General features: G+C 40.8%; 1 protein-coding gene across 5 annotated transcripts in view; it reads right to left on the reverse strand.

The window, feature by feature from the left end:
* The window catches only part of LOC149932468 (neural cell adhesion molecule 2-like), an 86,987-nt gene extending 82,261 nt beyond the window's left edge, over positions 1 to 4,726 (reverse strand). For 2 of the 5 annotated variants that reach the window (XM_090155282.1, XM_090155278.1), the window contains exon 1: positions 3,274 to 4,305. The gene's annotated coding sequence lies outside the window, so the exon portion shown is untranslated. Of the gene's footprint in view, positions 1 to 3,273; positions 4,306 to 4,473; positions 4,603 to 4,622 lie in introns of those variants that run through there. The other 3 variants (XM_090155279.1, XM_090155280.1, XM_090155281.1) reach the window with 3 other exon arrangements.
* Positions 4,727 to 8,372: the final 3,646 nt, after the last annotated feature.

The raw sequence follows: 8,372 nt of genomic DNA on the forward strand, positions 1-8,372 counted from the left end.
TCATTCTTCCGAATCGGTAGCATCACTTGTTCGAATTCTGTCGCTAAATTAGTAATTCTTATTACTGTTTTTTTTCCTTTGGCCGATATAGTAAGTGGGAATTGCGTTGAATGTTGTGGATATTTTAGGTTAGATTAGTTAGGTAAGGGTCACATTAATGTTTTCTTATATTCACAATATTTAAAAATAAACAACTAATTCCTAATGTTCGAAAAAACGGACAAACGATTATTCAAATAAATTAAATTCGCCAGTAAAGTTAACATAAATTGAACGACTAAATCACCAACAAAAAGTGTGATACATTTTTCGGGCAAATGAAATACGTTTTCGGACATACGATCCTGTTTTCCGGCATTCGGACAAATGATCATTCGGACATTTGTACCACCGTTCGGAGTTCGGACGAATGAAATTCGAACAAATGTACCCAAATCAATTTTCCGAGGACCCCCTCTGTCTAAGGTCTTTCGAAAAGAACGTCGAAAAAATAGTCAAATAATATAAAAACCGACGGATATGCGTTAATAATTAATATAAGCTAACTATACGGTTTTTGGTTCCGCGTTATTGAATAGATTGTCCAACAGTTAGGGGGACGAATTTAAGACCTTCAGAAAGCCCGAAGGCATAACCGGAGAAATTGTAAAATACCGCTATCTGGAACTAAGACACGCACGTAAGGTATTTTGGATGGGTTTCAACACACGGTCGCCACTTTGGTAATAGAAAAATCTATAGGACAGGTCGTAAAAGAGTCCTTGTTTAAAAAACACTACTTTTAGAAAATGGGGAGAGTCGAGCGTGGCATCGGCTCTTGTCTCTCTTCAGACACAAATTTATAGAGCACAAACCTCTTGGCAATATATATGCCTCTTCCGTAATAAAGCCTGTTTTGTCATAAAATTTTCAGGTACCTTACCCTCGCTCGCGTAAATCCACCCTGCCTAGTTTACGCTTTTTACCTCTATCAAGGGTCGCTCGCTTTATAGTTTTTTTTCTTTATTTTTGGATCCGCAGGTATATAGAAGGGAAGAAAGCGCGGGGAGGAGTGCCCTGAAAAGAATTTAGTTTTCACGTGGCTCTTGTTAGGCTTATTTCTTTTCGAGACACTGCTGACAACTTCATTATACCCCGGGCTCTATATATTTTATAGTTTGGCTTTAGTGTGTTTGTTCGCCGACCGGCAACGCCACCGACGTATACCTTTGGCCATTTTTTTATATAAGGAAAACGCGTAGTCCCGCTAAGAAAATATTTTTTCTTCTAGTTTACCCGCGCGCCTTGTCTTAGAAATAAATCTCGGGTTTTTTATTTCATTTCTTCGCCGCAGTTGCTACTCTAAAAAGCGCGTATCACCGTGATGTCCACCTGGCGGTTTTCTTTTCATCCTGATGTACGCGTATGATAATTCCACAATCCAGAGAGCCCTCGGGATGAATAGAAAGTTTTTATTTGCGAGGTCTCAGCGCTAACTTTCAAGAAAATATATACAGATTTACAAATAACGCGCGTGATTCCAGAGGTGTAAATCCCGCGTGTATATAAAGAAGGGCGGGAAAATATATATAGTTTAGACTGCACGAGCGCCGAGAGAGAAAAAAAGAGAAAATTTAAATTCGGCCCTAAGAACAGATTGTTATCGGCGGGTGTGAAGTCTCCCTCTTGACTCTCCGCGTTCCCTTTTTTTGGGGGGCAAACAACCGAAAAGTTATATAAAGTATACGGGGTGTAGAAAGAGGCCTATTACCCAAACAGGGGGCCCCAAAGAAGGGGAAGAACCTCAAACATTAAATCGACCAGATCACCTCCGGGGAATGGACAATATTTTTCACTTCTGCACTATATTGCGGGCTAGCTTGATGCTTTTGTCGAGGTGCTTTGAATACTTCTCTTTATCCTTCAGTCGCCGTGCGTAGATCAAAATACTCGATAAAAACGTTTTACCATTAATAGCTCCAATATATAATGCAATAGTAAAATCCCCTTAAATGGCTAATGTTTTGTTCAAGTTAATATTAAAAAAATCGATAAATTTTTCAGTTCGGAAATACAATCACATTAAAATATCTATAATGCAACAGTACAATCCCCTTAAAAATATTTAGCTGAATGTTTTGTTCCAGTTAATATTAAAAAAAACACTAAATTTTTCAGTTCGGAAATAAAATCACATTAATAGTACCAATGACGGTAAAAAAACTTTAATGCAACATTAAATAATCCTAATATTTAGCTTAAATGGTTACCTTTTGCTGCAGGTAATATAATATTAATTTTTAATATTAAACTTATACGCCAAAAAAACGTTTTACATTGCAGAAATATTATTAAGAGATATTATTATTATTTATTATTATGTATGTAGCGGCTGACAAAGGACCACGGTCCGAAAGCTCCCAATATTTTAATCAAATTAAATATTTTTAAATTCCACGAAGTAGCAGTTCGTTTTATCATAAAACGTTTTAACCATTTTAAAATAGAACCATGGAACGAAACTTTAAAATTCTAAAAAAAAAGCTTTTATTATAAACCGAAAGTGGAAATTAAATTTAAACGCACTCACGTGACATTTTATTTCGAGTCTAGATAATAATATGATGTGGCGCTTTAAACCTAACGATGAAAAATATTCAATTTCTTGAAGGTTCTTTTTTAACCTTGAAGGATATAACGCGTGAGTGATAAATTAGCGATTAAAATGTGTTAACTGCTAAATAAACACGTCGCGGAAGGGTTCGATTAAGCGAAAGAAATTTCACTCCGGAAACCATCAAACGAACACGCGGCGCGTTAAATAAAATAAATTTTTCCTATTTTGTCAAAATGGGTCGACGCTATCAATTTTAATACTTTTAACCTCTAATTTTTCTTTTAAAAACCAACCGGTTCTCCAAGAGGCGCAAAAAGTTCCCAAAATTATATATAGCGCTTTCCGTTAAATGGTACGGATCCAGAATGTGTTAGAGAGGAGGGGCTGGGACCCTTCGTATAAACATCGATGATCGATGAGCGGAATGGAAGAAACGAACCCTTCTGATCGTAACGCGTACCGACGCGTAGGTCTCCGTAGCCGCCATTATACGAAGCCTAGCCAATTTTGACAGTTGAAATTTTTTTTTTAAAATAGGCGTACCTGAGTATTATTGCTTTTTTTTTAACCGAATAATCGAAAAGGAAAAACACGTACACCACTTTTTTAACACCATCCCTTTTACAAAAATAACAATCCAATTAAAATAAGGTTTAATAATGTTTTTTGAATCTTACCAAAAAAGTATCAACTGTGAAGTCCTCCGATAGCTTCAATTTCAAATGAAGTATTTCCAAATGCAACGTATAAATTGAGTTTCTTTAGCGGTATAGTCACTGATATTTTGGCAACGAAAAAAATATCAATTTCGAAGCTCAGCCTAGACGTTTATCTGTCAATCTGGCGTCGGAGGAGACTCGAAGGGATCAAATACTCCGAACCGAACTGAAACAAATCTGTTGAGAACCACCCAGCTAGGTTTCTTTGGTCGACCGCGCTAGCCGTCCGACTCAACGATGACCCTTGACCTTTTTGGCGGCGATTTCAATCCACCGCCGCGGTTAAGCGTGAGAGGAAATAACGAAAGTGTCCCGGGATGTCACGAGGCGAAAGCTGGGACGGGACTGACTATAGCGGGACTGCGCGGCCACTGTTGAGAAGAAAGAAAGAAAGAGATTGTGCGAGCGACATTGGTCCCCTTCGCCGACGAGAAAAACCTTTCGATACGCTCCGCAGAGACCAAAAAGAAGGGGATGCCGAATCCGAGCGTTTTCCCCCTATTTACAGCCTGCCGAGGGTATTTCGAGAAACCAAATAGTTCCAATAACACTCTCGCGGTCGAAAATCCGACGGCTATTTTTCACCGAAAGAAATCCAATTTTTCTTTCTCTAGCAAAGAGTGGCGCGCAACGGCGTTTCGTTACCCCGACGGCGATTAAACCTCGCGTGAATAGCGATAATAAGGAGCTCCTTATTTGCCAGAGACTTCCCCGGCGAATCTAGAACGACATCAAAAACAACATTCTCGGAGCTATTGAAAACCGCCAAAAGGCGAGAGAGACCAAGTGGCGGTAGGGTCCAGGCAAAAAGCGAAAGATCGACGACTAAACGGGCTAAGATGCCACCTGCGAAAACGGGCTCTGTACGGCGAAGGGAGCGCGTACGCTCACCATCTATACCCAATAGATGGATGGGGATGGACGGGGTGCCACGATACTTCTCGACCCCCCAAACTGATTTCGTATAAGAACGGCCTTCCTAACGCGGCGCCGATACGCGTACCGTAGTCGTAACTGGTGAGACGAGATTGCCTAAACTTATATACGCGTATAGTAAAGTGTTTGGCCACCACGGGGCGCTCGCTGCAGTCTCCCCCATCAGTCAAAGGCCCCCGGGGCCTTTCACAAATAAAACGTAGAGAGAGAGATACCTTTTACTTTCTTCTTCATCGTTCCGGCTTTCATTCTTGCTGGACAGTTAACCCTGCCTCTTGTTACACGCTTTAGAGGCCTTCGAGTCTTAATAACAGTCGTGAAGCGCTTCTTTATTGCCTGTATAGACGAATGCCTGGCCACGAACTTCTTACCTTCGTTTCTACGCTTTGTTGAATAGAGCGGCCAAATGTAATAAATACGAAATGTTGTGGAAAAAATCAACGATAGAAAAAAATAAGCGCGATATACTGTGAAGGGTACCACCGTAATATTAAATGAAAATCCGACGAAACCGTACAGTGATAAAAGCTAGTTTTTAATACCGCAGTCTCGACCGCGGCATCGGTCAAAAACGAGAGAAAAAAAACCAATTTCAATGGGACTCGTTTTTTATAGTGATAGAAGAAGCCAAGCATCACTAATGTACATTAATCACAAATTTTGTATTGTGAAATACCGGGTGGATCGTAAAAAATGTAGTCAACTTAAAAAATGTTGTTCTCTATAAAACGGCCATAGCGAAAGTGTTGGGAAAGGGCGTTAGAGCGAATTTTAAAAGTAAATTAGCGATATATGACGTTATAAAAGTTGAGCGGAGGCTGACTATTTCTCGGGGGTTTCCCCGAAAAAAATGATATATCCGGGGGAAATGAAGAATAAAGTTTTTCTTCATATTTATCCAGTACGAAGAAATCATTACGTTGAACATTCCTGGGAGAAATTTACGACTCGGGCGATGCCGTAAAAAAGGCGCTTCTCGTACAAAGGGGGGAGAGGCAGAAGATTGGGAAAGAATCTCTCCTGACGAATTGTGAATCAGGAAGGGGCTGCCTTCCACACTTCCGATGACGCTTTATGAAAGGCGGACATCTCCGCGGGGGATAAATCCCGCTACGGACCGGGAAGACTTCCCCGAGACCACTGCGGGGTCGTAACCTCTACTGGCGCGCATACACATTCTTCGTATAGAAAATATAAAAAAATCCAGTATTCTTCGTTTAAAGGCCATAGATTTCCAATAGCGATAAAAAAAGGAGTTTAGTAGCTAGGGTTCCCTCCAAAGACGCGCACACACGAAAAGTGTCGTATACTTTTGCAGGGTCTTTTAAAAGTCAGGAATTTTTTCCTGTTTAGTTGAACCACGGTATTTATATTTTACTTTTACCACCTTATTCACTGACGAAATAATAGCGTTTGTTAACTTTAAAAGATGTATTCCTTCGAGGCACAGGCGCGGCGTGAAAGAATAAAAGCATCTTATCCTCCAGCGGCTCCGGTACCCGTAAAAGCCAGACGCGACGCAGAAGCCAAAGAAACCCGTTTTGAATGCTGGCCGGTAGAACAATACATTTTGATTCAGTCCTAGAAATAACAACCGGCTCTAGCCCTCACTCAATGCAACGACTGAAAATGAAATGAAAAATACTCTCGAGACGAATCGAAGGCCTACTATCTCGGTTGATTAGAAGCCGTGGTAGGTGGCTTACACCTAACAAAGAAATATTCAAAACTATGCGTATAGGAAAAACGGCGGCGGAAAATAATATATAATTTACAGCTGTTAAATATCCCCTGGAGGCGAACAATAGACCGATATATAATAGAATAATGTAACAGCATCAGCTGCTGACGCTGTTATGCGGAAAAAGAAATAAACACGTTTGGCTACCATCTCTCAGTCTGGCAACGCATGAGCCGGACTCTTAACCCCGCGTTTGATTTGGTAAGCGGAAAACAGCTCGGCGGGGGACTATCAACAGAGCCAGACTGGCCACGCTCGAAATTTCATTAGATTTATTTTTTTACTTTTCGCTATCAAGGAGAGTGAAAAAAGTCAAATTTAAAACGCAGTTTAAAGCTTTCATTTTACACGCTATGTAGAGAGACGCGTGAAGTATATCAGGAGAATGGGTACTGTCATGGATTTTAACGAACACCCCGAATAGAGGTCGAAAGGTAACTTCATCAACGCCCAGCGTTTGTAACGAAAGACGCGATGTTATCTCGCATTTAGTTCAATGGCTAAGATATCGCTTCGACGCTGTAGATGCAGGGTGTTAGATAACCCCCCTTTGGAAGAAAGGGGTTATAGCGCGGTCTTTAAGATCTTCCCGCGTGTTTCGCTTCAAACGTCACGGTGTAGGCCCCTCTTCGACGTTCTGGCGAGCTCGGAACATTGAGGGAGAGTATAGCGGAGGCCGTGTTTGGGCCAAACCCTAAGAAACGAATTACGATTTTAACCGAGGTTGACATAATATTTTACCGTCTCGCGTGAGTTATGTGTAGGAAAGCTCTCGCTCTCTCCTTTTGATAGACGTAAAAAAGTACGCCTTATGCATTTATTCATGACAAAAAAAACGAGAAGAAAAAGAGAAACTATTATAATGTATTCCATCCCGAAACAAGGGTAACGCGAAAAGAACATGGAGCCAGGGGTTGAGTAAATCCATTTTAACGACTTTGGAATAAAACGGATAAAAACTCCTCGGCTTCTTCCTCTCCCCAAATGTTTTTAGCCAACGGAGAAATGTAAAGACGGATGAAAGAATACGGATACACACACGGTCGTTTTCCGTGAGCGACGTTCTTCTTCTCGGGTAAGAAAAAACCGTTACGACCCCGGCTCCGCCATAAAGCGAGAAAAAACACGAGCCCACAGAAAGAGAGACGAGCGAAAACAAGAGAGTAGATGAAATACTACTTAAAAGAGAACGCGTTATGAATAGACAAGTAGTATCTTTCCCTTCTCCAAGCTACGGAATCTTCCGCTAGAAGCGGGTTATTTTTTGGAGCCAAATTGTTTTCCGAGACTGTATATACGGGTTCAAGGGCTGTGCTAGTCGGGAAAACACTGGGCGAGTTCGTAAGGCCGTACGAAGGACGTCGTACTCTCTTCTTCCTCGAGATTACGGAATGAATAGAATAAAGTTGCGGGGCTGGCAAAAAGGGAAACTTTCCCCTTTTAAAAGGACCAGGCAGGTGCGTATATATCAGCGCGGTATAAAAAGAAGCAATGGCAGAGTTTAATGAAAGTTTTTAATCAGATCCCGAACAATAGAAAGGGTGGACCGGATTCGGAATTAGTGTCTCCGAGTTTGCATTCACCGCTTGAACTCTATTTCCTTATAAACCTCGACTGTATCCAGAAGTACAGTAAGACAGAGAGCGTTTGATAAAAAGATTCGGGAACTTTTACGGTGGCGGCAGATAAGAAAACCTTTCGCTTCTATTTCTTTCAGCGAGACGACTTTCAATGAGGAATAAAATAATACGAAAACGTTCTTTTTCTTTATATTTCGCTATAGAAACTTTGTCGCGGCTAGGACAATACTCTCGGTGACTTAGTCTTAAGAAGAAAAGGTAGGCCGTTGACGAAATTACCATCACACGCGGCGTACATTCGCGAGGAGCGGGATCAGGCCACTAAGCTACGGAGGGAATAGTATTATTCTTCATCTACTTCTTCTTCTCGTGGGCTTCCAATTACTCGTCTTCGGGACAAAGATTCCCGCGTGGATAGGAGCTTCTTAGAATTTATTCCGCGACGGAATAATTCTGCCCTTTTGTTACGACCGAAGAAAGATCACCTTGAATATAAGCTTTCTATATATAGGTATTGCGGCAATACGGATGGAAATGCGGAGAATACCTCGATCAAAGGGTCTAGACGAAGCCATTTGATATATCCATTATCCAAGAAGCCTAACTAGCTTTCTACGATGATGTTCGAAAAGGTTACTTTATATTAGGAAAAATACTACAATTTATAATGAAAGCCATTTTATTCGGTTAAGGTCAAATTCAATTTGATTGTTTTGAAGTGAACAACACCAGGAACTAATCAGTATGACATCAATAGGGGTTAGACAAGTTGTTGTTATGGGTTTGTTTAAATATTTACT

This window comes from Leiobunum rupestre, chromosome 8 (genome assembly GCF_980474605.1).
Source record: "Leiobunum rupestre chromosome 8, qqLeiRupe1.1.hap1, whole genome shotgun sequence".
Classification (NCBI taxonomy): Eukaryota; Metazoa; Arthropoda; class Arachnida; order Opiliones; family Sclerosomatidae; genus Leiobunum; species Leiobunum rupestre.